Here is a 12,877-nt window from a genome sequence, read left to right on the forward strand (position 1 = left end):
AAGATTACAGGAAACATGGGTCAGCCAGTGTCCTTTTATCAAGAAATGCCCCATGAAACCTCAGCTTCCTGATATTAGTTACTATTCTGGGATTCTGGGCACCCCCTAGTGGGAGTCACAGAGAGGGAAGACAGACTGTTTTGATGCTGTTCTCAATAACCCATCCACCCCCAACTTCCTGCCCCGTAGCTGCCTTTGCCTTCCAGCCCATCTACAGTTCTTAAAATGATTCATTCTTCCCACGATGATTGGGCCTTTTGCCCCAACAACCCTCCCGGTCTTTACAGACATAATGAACTAAAATGAAGCAGAAGGCAACTCAGGCAGAACAGCAGGAAAAATTTCCTATGGCAAGAGCCTGAAACCCTGAAACCACCTTATAAGGCAAACTAAGACCGAACTGTGCTGGGCAAAACAATAGAGACTGTGTGAGAAAGATATTTTTGGAAGTGAGGAGCATGAGGGAACGGCTACTTGCCTGATTTCCTATGTTATGCCCATATCAGACACTCTCAGCCTGATTTCACCACTTCTAATAATGCCCTGGGCTATGTCTTACCCCTTCTAGGGCAAAGGGAACACCCAACATGTATCCATTTTGGAATCAGTGGATGAAACTGTTCCAGCATGGGGACCTAGTACTACATACCACCCTGGGACATTCTTAACATTGGTAAAATATCACTGGTCATTTTAAAAGCCATTGCTGCAGACCCCTGCGACAGGGGATAAGCCCTATTAGGTTGTAACCAACAAAGTATTTCCCAAGTACCTACAATATACTAGATTCAAGGACCCTGTGCATGTTTAAGATCTGCCTCCATGTAGTTTAGTCCCTCGTCCAAGGGAACGGCCTTAATAAAAGACAGAGAGAGCTAACATGTTTGAGGGCACATGCTAAGAATCCTTGTGAGCATATTCACAGTCCATATTTTATTTCATGCAGTATGTTCATTGGAGAGGGGTCAGCCAATCTCATCCTACAGTCCAGTGTCTGTCGCTAAGGGATATGACGGTTACATAACATCCTACCTCCTAGAATGACTTTGGTTGCTATGATCTTGCTCGTTCCTCTACTTGAGTCATCAACTCATTAGTGCCCATTCAACTTGGCTTTCTCTGATAAATCCCCTGAACGCTTGCTCGTAATGCTACCAATTCCAGCACAGGATTTGCTCTGCTCTGGCTCCAGTCGCATCTTGAGCTCAGTGGCTTGGACAGTCTAATCTCCCAACTGCTTACAATGTTGATCCCTTTCATCTTTTCTTTCAGAGCCATTTGCTGATATTCATCTTTCTGACAACCAAGAATTTGGGAAGAATCTCTCCCTGCAGGCACTCTCATTTTTGTGCCCAGATTGGCAGCCTTCCAAACTCACCAGAGGCTTCACAGAATGAAACTCTCTGTGGAGAATTAGAGGACAAATTGGATACAAGTTCATTGAAGTTTGAGAGAAAGAAGAAAAGGTCAAAGACACTCCATCTTGGTTAGCCTCTCGGGCCCAATAGCAGGAGCTGGAATTTCCACTTGGGCTTCAATTAAAGGCATATTTAGTCCGGAAACCTTTGGCCTCCACTCTGAATGGAAGGCTCCTGGGCGGAGTAAGGCTCTCACTTGGCAGGAAGGACCCACTGAAACCTAGTTCCACTGCCTTCCCTAACCTGGGAAGACACAAAAGCCATGGTGAGTCAGCTGAGCCACTAGAGTGCTTCTGTAAGCATGTACAATGTTCTAAATCATGTCAACTGACCCATCTTTTATAAGGAAGGGTGATGATATGTTTACATGCTCAGAGGAGAAAAGATAGGGAGAGAAAATGCGATTTAAAAAGAACAAACTTAACTAATAGAAGCTTTGGGTGGCTGGAAGGAAAGTAATCTACAGACTCCAGCTCTAACAGTTGGAGATAAGGGAACCTCCACGACCTCTGTGTCTAGCACAAAGAAATAAAAACTCAGTCATAAATCCACAGATGAAGGTACATTCATCTGAGGAGAGGACTAAATAAGCTGTTATATTTCAAACATACAAAGACTACAAAAATGAACACTTTGAAACTGTAAGTAGGAGCGTTTCTTTCCTGCAAGTCACCATGAATCAGATTAGACACCAAAGGGAAGGTTACAAAAAAAGTCCTTTTCCATCAGGTTCAGAAGCGTGAATATGCGCTGTTTGTAGTGAACTGAATGCCTAATACTGGATGCTTTCCAAGAAAAAGCAAAAGGTGAGCCACCAGAGCAGTCATGGGAAATTCAGGTGTATCCTTTGTTGGTAAGGACAAAAATAAGGTGCCTTAGCTGAGCCAGTGCTGCAGCAAACAGAAATCAGTTGTATACAGCTTGGGAGGTGCCCAGGGGACAGAGCTACGGATTTTACCTTTAGAGAGCCAAAATGGGTGCCAAAAACCATGCAGAGGAATAGTCCTAAGCTTCCTATGGCAGTACCTATGGGAAGTTAAATATCTCTTATCTGCTAATATCCCCAAGGAATGGAGTTTTCTGCCAGCTGGAGATCCCATAGGAAAGACCGGTATCTAAGTTTTGGATGATGTCCCAGGAAACCAGGTGAGGGCTGGAACTGTGGAAAGAGAGTCAGGATATGTAATTCCTAGGAAAGCTGGATGAGAGTTATTGGCACTGCACTCAGGCAAGGGAGAAGAGGCTAGGTGTGTCAATGAAGGGTGGCTGTGTGCATTTCAGAGCCTAGGAAACGTTTATGGAAGAAATTTCAATAAATATGGGACATAAGTTCACTCTTGATGTCCTAAAACATTTTCTCCAGCTGAATTACTGATTCTTAAAGCCACAGTTTAAGGAAGTTCTAAATAACACTGAAGCTAAGATATGCCAAAAATTGGGCAAGATGACCAAATCTGTTTCCTACATCCAAGGGAACAAGCCAAGCCCACCAAAAAGCCCTGTGTGACTTGAAGGGGTCAATAGTTGGGTTTCTGAATCAAACTACCTGGAGTCAAAGGAAGCACTCTGGTCTTCACTAACTTGATTCCCACCCCTTGCTCTGCAAAGGCTGTAAACTGCTCTGCAGCATCCTTCACACCTTTGTCGTCCTTCTCGCTCTTTCTTCACTTATTTCCTGTGGTGTCCTGGAGCCAGCTTGTACCACCCTCCCAACCCTGTGTTCAGAAATGCCTTGCTGGCAGCTTCCCAAGAGCTGAGGTGGGAGTATCCATAAAATGGAAATTGGCAAACACTGCAAATCAAAGCTTTATAGTTTTTTTCTGGAGAACATTTGTTAAATATCTATAATACATCATGCTTGTAGCTGAGAGGTCTTACATGGGAAAAGGGGGGAGGGCTGTGAACCGAGGGGAAGAATGTAAGAAGCTTGGGGATGGGAACCGAGAAGCCCGAGTGGTACACACCACAGAGAAGTGGAGGAGCGCCAACACTGTTATGCCTCCCTCACAAACACACAGTTCGTCTCCAACACAAACTTGGAGTCAACATTTCACAGTCTCTCATTGAGAACCTGTTCTGCAAATCCCATGATGTGGAGGCCATTTTCTACTGATTTGGGGGGTTATTTTCCTTATATAACACTTTTCTGAGGTTTGTGGTACAGAATATATTAATTTAGGTACACCATGCACACTCTCTACTCTGTTATTAAACCTTGCAGCAGATTGTACATTTTATACTCTGTACCACATGAGGCATATTTCCATTTTTTTTCTATTGTGAATCTGAAGTATTTTCATACCCATTCAATCTCCTTTTCCCCTTCCAAACCCTCACCTAACAGTGTGTTCTTTCCTTCCCCCAGTATGCTTCCTATTTACCTTTGAACTCAACATCTTACCTCTTTCTAAAATGTTCCTGAGCCAGATAATTATCAATCCCTCTAGAGCAGGATTTACCTTTAAGGTACACTCAAATAACCTTGGGAATTTTGTTAGAATGCGAGTTTGCATTCAATTTTGCCTTCCACAGCCATCTTTCTCTTCTACCTCTTCTACTTTAAGAATTGCCATCTACATTTTCTGAGGAACAATCCCCCACAGGAGATTGGACTAAGAGCAGAAATATGAATCAAGCACATGCCAGCTAGAGTCAGATTTGCTTTCAAGAATGTGAACTAGAATGTTATCCCAGCTTGACTCTCCCTGCCCCCCAACAGAGACTGAACAGAAATTTGTATGCAGTAATCTTTTCGAGGATCTCCCAGAGAACAGGAATGGAGCTTATGGGGAGTGAAAGAATGAAAGAAGAAAAACCAGTACAAACAGATGTTACTGAACTGGTCATGGCAAAGAACAACAGGTAATTAACAACCTGCTAATGAGCCTTAGTATTATCTCAAACATCTATTCCGCCTTTCTCTTAAGAACAGGAAATGTAAAATGCTTGATAATCCTTTATTTTCCAGTTTTCAATTATTGACTTGTTTCCCCCAGAACACGCCAAAAGTCACCTCCAAATATTATGTTAGGATGAATATGAATTCAGGGGCTTCATTATATTTCATGTATTTCAATCCATTGTAGTTATTATTCTAATTAGTGCTCAAATTATCCCATCTTTGGCCAGTAGAAACTTATTTGTGTTGGCTCCTCAGTCTTTTAGTCCAATTCCAGTAGACTTTAACAGCATCCTTCACTTCTTGTGTAGGGTATTTCAGATAAGCTCTATCCAATACAACTTTTTGTGATGACGGGAATGTTTTACATCTGTGCTTTAAGATCCAACAGGCACTAGCCACATGTGGCTATTAGTACTTAAAATGTGGCTAATGTAACTATGGAAATTAACTTTAAATTTAGTTCTATTTTGATATGTTTTATTTTAAATAGGCCAATACCCTGGTTGCCAACACATTAGAGAGCAAGTTCTAGATTAATTGTATAACAAATGAAGAAATTTAAGTACAGAGAAGCAGGAATGTCTGTGGTAAAAATTTAATCCTTATCGTTAGAACAGCACAGTGACTGATTGCATCTAAGTAATTTGTTAATCCTTTGTAAGAAAAGAATTTCTGTGCCTCTCCTCCAGATACTCTAGTTCATTATATACGAGTGATGCTCAGGAATATGTTGTTTTATTGTTGTTATTTTAATGTTGCTGTGTGATTCTGATGAGCAGCTAAATGTAGGAGCCACTACATTAGATTGCTGGAATGTGCCATTTATGTTACAGTTATGGTTCATTGAAAATCATCCCAATGAATCAACTGCCCATCGTGAACTCCATGTGGCCAGTTAGAGGACCACTGTGCTCTGCTAGTCATGTAATTAAGAGCGATGGCAATCGGTACATGGGGAAGCTTGCCTCTCTCCAGCTTCAGAACAGGCCTCTGGCTCTCATTCATCCATAATTAAAAGACACAAAGCCAAGTCAAGAGTGGACCGCCTTCATCCTCAGACCAGCTGTCATGACCCCATTGTACCTCCTTTGTATGTCAAGAACTGTGAGAGCTCTGAGAATTTACCCTGCTTGCCCAGTAACAAGTCAGCCTGCCACAGATTCTTGGATGCTTGAATGGAGACTCCTAGTCCATAGACAAATGACTTCATTACACACAGCATTGCAAGCAATGTGAAATTCAAGTTTATATGGGTTCTTCTTAACCCCCAAAGTGGTAACAGAATAGGCTGGATAAACACTACACACACATACAAATACACACACACATACACACACTCTGGGTTCCATCACAGCTAAAGAATCCCAATGCTTTATGAATGGGCTATAAATCAAACTTGTCACTTCACCCTGAAAAGGATACATTGCCTTTATTGTACTATAGCAAATACAACTTCCCTCTATTCCAGAGGGAGACTCTATTACTATCTTCCAAGGTTGTTAAATATGCAAATATCCTTGATAAAACAGTCTTAAACAAAAGACTATCAATGCCTCTACTTGAAGACATGTGGAAATATGAGAGAATCAAAAGAACTGTGTCACCACATATATTCCCCAGGGCAATATTTCTGGCACATGTGCAGCACAGTGAACCCTAGAATCTAAACAGAGACTACATTATATTTATAAAGACTCTTCTATTCCCTCCCAGATGCAACAACTTTGGCCTTGGCTGTGTGCTCTGTGGAGGGGTAGTAATGTATTGTTGCTAGATCAGTCTTAGAAGTCATGCTATCTGGGTTCACATCTTAACTATGACACTTACCAGCTATGTGTCTTAGGGAAATTTACTTGATCTCTCTGTGCCTCAACTTCTTCATCTACTAAATTGGAATACTGTAACACTTATCTCAAAGTTATGACATAAAAAATATAAAGTATTTAACCCAAGTCATATAGCAAATCTTTAATAAATATTAGTTAATTAGTAAATATTGTTATTACCACTTATTAACTTTTTCCCATGACTTTTCCTGGCATAGTGGACCTACCTACTCATGTGTAACCCTATCACTACTGGCATCTTTAGATTTTTAATTTAGAATTAAAATTCCCAATCCTATCTTACACTCTTCTGCTGCAACCTGAAAGTCAATTTAACATTTGTTGGGTTTGATCTATACCCAGGAGTGGGCAGGCCTTGGATCACTAGCCAATCTGCCACATGTTTTTGTAAACAAACACTTTTTTTTTCTTTAAAAAGTCACATCCATCCATTCACATATCATCTATGGCTGCTATAGTGCTACAACACAAGAATTTAGTAGGAAAGTTTGAAACATTTACTATTGGGCCGTTAAAGAAAAAGTTTGCCAATCTTTGCTTTATTCTATTTATAGATGGTATACAAACTGCCCAATGCTCTTTAGCATAGGTTATTGTTCATTAAGGAGATCAGGTAAGTATAGGAATAAATCACTGTCTTCTCTATTCATTATGTATTACTTACATAGACCATTCATTGGCTAATGTCCATTCCACAAACAAAACATTAGTAAACTGTGGAAGAACATTAGTTTGAAGGGCAGATGTCCTAAACAGCATTCTGGCCTCAGAAGCAGCCCTTAAGGCATTCGATCTGGCTGAAGAGCCCATGAGACTATTTTAGGCATGGAAAGCCAAGACACTCTGGCAAAAAACAAACAAACAAAAAAACCAAACCAAAACAAAACAAAAAACCTAAATGAAAGATCTCTGCAAGTGAGATCCCATTGGAAAGAATGGGCCATCAAAGAAGGAGATACCTTTCTCTGAAGGGAGGAGAGAACTTCCACTTTGACTATGACCCTGTCTAAATAAGTTCAGAGTCGGCGAACTCAAAAGGCTTCCACAGCCTTGGCAACTCATGACAAGAGCCTAGGGAGATTACTGACACCATAAACAAGAGTGTCAATTTGTTAAGTCAACAACAGGAGTCACTGTGCACTGACTCCTCATGTAGGATCTGTCCTTAATGTGTTGTTCAATGTGAATTAACGCTATAACTAGTACTCAAACAGTATTTTTCACTTTATGCTTCTGTGTGGGTGCAAACTGTTGAAATCTCTACTTAATATATACTAAATTGATCTCCTGTATATAAAGAGAATTGAAAATAAATCTTGATGTGAATGGAATGGGAGAGGGAGCGGGAGAAGGGAGGGTTGCAGGTGGGAGGGAAGTTATGGAGGGGGGGAAGCCATTGTAATCCATAAGCTGTACTTTGGAAATTTATATTTATTAAATAAAAGTGAAAAAAAATGAATCCATCTTCAAAGAGGAGTAAATACAGATAGAATATGTCACTTTCATTTCTCCATAAAGTGCATTGACAAATTAATAACCCTCTAATGAAGACAGACAGATGAATATTTATGATGGCCATTGCTGATGAATATTACCCATGACCTATGTGTTTCCTATTAGGTTTCAGAACTGAGTCAGGAGTTATGTTTAGTCCTTATAATTGAGTACATAACAAATCACCACATTATATTAAGCCTTCAGCAATGAAAATTTTTGATATCCACCCAGAGCTTTCAAATTCTCTCACGAAATATCCTTTCAGAAGACAGAGACAGAAAGTTACTTGAGAAACCAAGCTCTAACCAAATAACAGAAATATTTATATATTCAGAGGTCAGGTTTCAATAATCTTCTGAAAGAACACCTCCAAACCAAAAAGGGCAAAAAGGGAGTGTGAGGAAGGAGTGTTTAATAATTATTGGAGGGTTTTTGTTACTAAAGCAACATATTTTAGGATTCTAACAAAAATATCCTATATCCCTGTACCCTAATATGTTTTTTTTTCATTTTCTTGTACTCCCATTTAGACTTCATCTAAACACATACAGATGCTTTCATCCAGTGGACGCTCAAAGACAGTGTGCCCACTAAGAACACCTTTTAAAACACACAAAGATTTATGCACAAAGATGTCCCTCGTCAAGACATCAATATCATTGCATATTAGAGCTAGAAATGTTTTTAACCTCTAGTTGCATATTTGCATCACTTGGAAAGGTTGTTTTAAATACTAGTGGTCTGGACTCACCTGCCAAAGATGTCCATTAAATTAGCCTGGGGTGCATCCAGGCTCAGGTATTAAAGTTCTCGGTGATTCTTCCCCGGGTCTAGTCCAAGTCATTGCTATCCAGGTCAATACTGAGGTCTAGGAGTACATTTGAAGCCTGCTGCCCTTTCCACAGTGGAAAGCTTCCCAGAGCCTGAAGAATCACAAATATAAACAGCCATGATGGCCCTCTATGAAAGAAAATCAGCAGAACTCTACCTGAATGGGTGAATGAGAGCAGAGGTAAGTGGATTTCCAGGGTTCTGAAAATAAGGACTTAGCCTTTCAAAGACTAGAAGAAAACTTTCTTGAAACGTTTAAAGGGCAGATGTTGTAGCACAGTGGATTAAGTTGCTGCATGGGATGCCCGCATCCCATATCAAAGTGCCTGGGATCAAGTTCTGGCTCCTCTGCTTCCTATCCAGCTTTCTGCTAATGTGCCTAGAAGGCAGCAAATGATGGTTCAAGTTCTTGGGTTCCTTTCACCCAAGTGGGAAACCCAGATGGAGTTCCAGGCTCCTGGTTTTGGCCTGGTCCAGCCCCAGGTGCTACAAGCAGTTGGGGAGTGAACCAGAGGAGGGAAGTTATGTGCGTGTATGTGTGGGTATGTGTTTGTCTCCCTCCCCCTTCTGTCTTTCAAATAAATAAATCTTCCAAAGGAAAAAAAAAAATGAAATGCTCAAGATCTGCCACTCCATAAATATGAAGTATGATACAATCCCTTATTTGGTGCTGTACCTTTGGCCTAGTTAGTATATACAATTATTATCCAAATATGTGAGGCTATGTTCTCTTGGACATCCTGTCCTCAGTTTAACATTCAACAGGATGGCCACTGTTATTTAGAATTCTCCTGAGAGAGCAGGCCCCAGAGTAGAGACCTGGCACACTCCCTGTCTCTCCTTGCCGTGTTGCTTCAGCTCAAAATGCATCTGTGCTGCCTTTCCCTTTGGGAATTTCCCCTATAGCTGGAGAGTAATCATTATGCAAATACGAAATACTTTGGAAGTTCTAGAAAGGAAGAGAATTTGTTTAAGCAATCCTGTTACTACAGTTTAAATGCGAGATAACAAACAGCTATTGTGATTTGATCTGTATTCAAATTCCACTGTGTGGTTTGTATAATTCTGAATTAAATTAAATTCGACTTTTCCTTGAGATTTGTATATGCCTTTGCCAAAACTTCTGTGTTCCCATAAATCTCCAGATCTATGGACCATTACCCAGTCTGTTTATATTCTCTCTGTGACCTTAAGGCCATTCTGGGAAAGACATTAAAACATTTCTCTCTCGGAATGTTGGTTTGACTGAGACGTTATTTGGATTTTTTAAATAGTCTAAATGCCTGGGGTGAACTGAAAGGAAATGCTGTAGTGTCCACTGTGGCCTAATAAATAGGGCAAGTCATGTTCACTCAGGCCCAGCCCTAAGGGAGAAACAAAGTCCTCCCTCTTGTCCTGAAGGTCAAAACTCCTTAGCTTCCCTTGTCATAGTCTCTGCCCCTACATCCTCACAACTTTCTAAACAATAGACTGCTGGTTAATGATTCTTTATATTAAACTTTCTCTGCACCAATCACCACATGGCTTCTCCCTCCTGGTCTGACCCATACTGATATAGGGCCCTTGTTGGACTCTGAGCTCCCCAGAAGCAAATCACCTGGGTGAGGCAAACACTGGTGGAATTGCAGGCCATTCAAGTTCAAGGTTGGCACCTAACAATGAGTGCCTTCTTAAATGCTGCGCCCTAGGTGCCTCACTTGCCTCTCTTCTCGAGGCCCTGAAGGTGCTGTTTGCTTGCTTGCTTTTTTTTTTTTTTCAGAGTGTTATCTAGCAAAGCCACAGGATTAGTAGGTGCTCATTTAGCATTTAGTCAAAAACTGAATTGCCTTTTCCTCCTCATAATCATTTCCTTAATGTAGTTTGAGAAAACATCGGAGTCTACACACAGTATAGCACGGTGTTCAAACGCGACTTCAAAGTCTTGTAGATCCAGGTTCAATACTAGCCCTACTATGACCCTGAGCAAATTCCTCAGGGCACCTAGGCTTCTTTAGCTGTAAGACAGAGATAATAATAATAACTACTTTGTAGGATTGTGGGAAAGATTCAATAATATTATGTATATAACAGGTTTACCCTAATGCCCTCAAATGTTAGCTTATAGTGCTGATGGGAGGCTAAAGTCCCTTGCCAATATATTGGCCCAAAACTCCCCCAAGTCTGAGTCACAGAATGATGAAATAAAAACCAATATCCATTATGCTTGTAATTAATCTTTCAGAACAGGGTCTAAAGTCACAAAAATTGAACCCTGCCTCTCCGTGTCCCAAGAGTCAACCAAAAGCCAAAGTAAACAGGGTTCAGGAAGGAATGTAAAAAACAAAGCAATGGCATCAGTCTCCTTTCCTAAGAGAGAAGGCTTCCTTAGAGAAAATGTGCACCATTTGTTTTTGTTTGTTTTCCATTTCAAAAAACTGAAACTTTAATCAAATTCAGTTCAGTGAGTATTTAAGGCTCCTTACATGTTTCAGGAATTCTGCTCGGCAGTGAAGATTCAGAAATGAGCTCTTTGCTCTCGGGCAGACAGCTGTGGTGCTGTAGAGAGATGCATACTCGTGGAGCAAGGGCTGATTTGAGGGAGGCTCACTCTACCTGAGCAGGAACTCACAGGCTCTGCCAGAGGGAAAGGGCAGGCACTTGGTTAGGCCAGAAATGATCCCCAGAGGAGAAAAAGCTAACATCTTATTGCTCTATATTGTGGAAGTGGAAATTTAAGACCAGAAAGTACTATTAACATTACTCAAATGACCAGAACAAGATGGTGTTCTGTCTGAAACTCACAGTTAATACATTTGTTCGTGTTGAGCTTGTATTGGTACACTCAGACTGCTACAACAAAATGCCGTAACTCAGCAGTTTATAAGCGACAGACTTTTATTTCTCATTGCTCTAGAAGCTAGAAGTCTGAGATCAGAATGCCAGTGTGGTCAAATTCTGGGCAGGACTACCTTCCAGACTGTAGATTAGCTACTTCGGCCCAGCGCGGCGGCTCACTAGGTTAATCCTCTGCCTGCAGCACTGGCACCCTGGGTTCTAGTCCCAGTTGGGGTGCTGGATTCTGTCCCAGTTGCCCCTCTTCCAGTCCAGCTCTCTGCTGTGGCCCGGGAAGGCAGTGGAGGATGGCCTAAGTCCTTGGGCCCTGCACCCACATGGGAGACCAGGAGAAGCACCTGGCTCCTGGCTTTGGATCGGTATAGCACACCGGCCGGCCGGCGCGAAGTGGCTACTTGGGGAGTGAACCAACAGAAAAAGGAAGACCTTTCTCTCTGTCTCTCTCTCTCTCTCACTGTCTAACTCTGCCTGTCCAAAAAAAAAAAAAAAAAAAAAAAAAAAGATTACCTACTTCCCTCTGTAACCTTGCTTGGCAGAAGGAGCAAGCAGGTTGCCTGAGGTCTGCTATAAGGGCACTAATCCTGATCATGAGGGTTTTGTCCCTGAGGTGACCTAATTCTCTCCCAATGTCCCCATATCCTAATCACCAGAACACTGGGGGTACAGTTTCAACACATGAACTTGGAGAGGACACAAGCATCCAACCTACAGCAGAGTTTCTAATATTGACAATGAAACTACAATCTGTGAACATTTAACATGTGATAGACATGTTATATACTTCAAATTACTTTGATCCTTCCAAAAATCCTGGAAGGAGGAATTATCATCACAATTTTACACATAAAGAACCCGAGGCTCTGACAGAATAGTAATTTTTAGCTAGAGTAGTGGAGCTAATATCACCTTCCCCGAGTCTGCTGTTGGCCTGTTACTGCTAACTCTGCCCAATTTTTAGGAGTCCATTTTTCTGCCTGTAAACAAAGTCACACAGGGGCTCTAGAACACTTCTAAAACTGACTAAACTTGCTATGCATTCCTTCATAAAACACTAGCTACCATATAGGCTAGATCCAAATACTTTTTCACAATTGATAATTATATTTTAACAGAAATATACAAGTGCTACCCAAACACAACTGACTTCCTATATTATATCTCTAAAATAGTTCTAACAGATTAATTGTAACTACAAAGAATAACACAAGAAAATGTTTTCAGATTTTTATACCATCCTTTGCCCAGTATGTACAACCCCAGCACAGAACCTGCTGCAGAGTGGTCAGTCAACAAACGTTAGTGCCCTTCTCCTTCTTTTCTTCTGGTGTAAACTATTAAAAATCCAACACTGAGCTGCACAGACATCTTAGCAGAGATGTGCTAGAAAGCAGGCACTCCATAAACTACGGAACAGAAAATCACAGGCTTATCACCCACTGGCATGGTTCATGGCCATCTTCAAATCACCTCTTAAGAGATACTATTGCCAGTTATGGTTTCACCCAGGGAGTGACCATGGCCCAGAGCCTTCCATTCACTTGGCCAGGGAC

The 12,877-nt window shown here is 41.2% G+C and overlaps 1 long non-coding RNA gene across 5 annotated transcripts in view; it reads right to left on the reverse strand.

Annotated features, from left to right (window-relative positions):
• Window positions 1–12,877, reverse strand: part of LOC103347699 (uncharacterized) — a 235,251-nt gene that overhangs the window by 124,371 nt on the left and 98,003 nt on the right. Inside the window, exons 7-8 of one of the 5 annotated variants that reach the window (XR_011386697.1) lie at window positions 10,958–11,108; window positions 8,416–8,587 (exon numbers count right to left, since the gene is read on the reverse strand). The exons of 1 other annotated variant lie outside the window; for it this stretch is intronic. This is a non-coding gene — a long non-coding RNA (uncharacterized lncRNA). 3 more of the 5 variants (XR_007918272.2, XR_007918274.2, XR_007918275.2) reach the window with 3 other exon arrangements.

Source organism: Oryctolagus cuniculus, chromosome 2, assembly GCF_964237555.1.
Source record: "Oryctolagus cuniculus chromosome 2, mOryCun1.1, whole genome shotgun sequence".
Lineage (NCBI taxonomy): Eukaryota > Metazoa > Chordata > Mammalia > Lagomorpha > Leporidae > Oryctolagus > Oryctolagus cuniculus.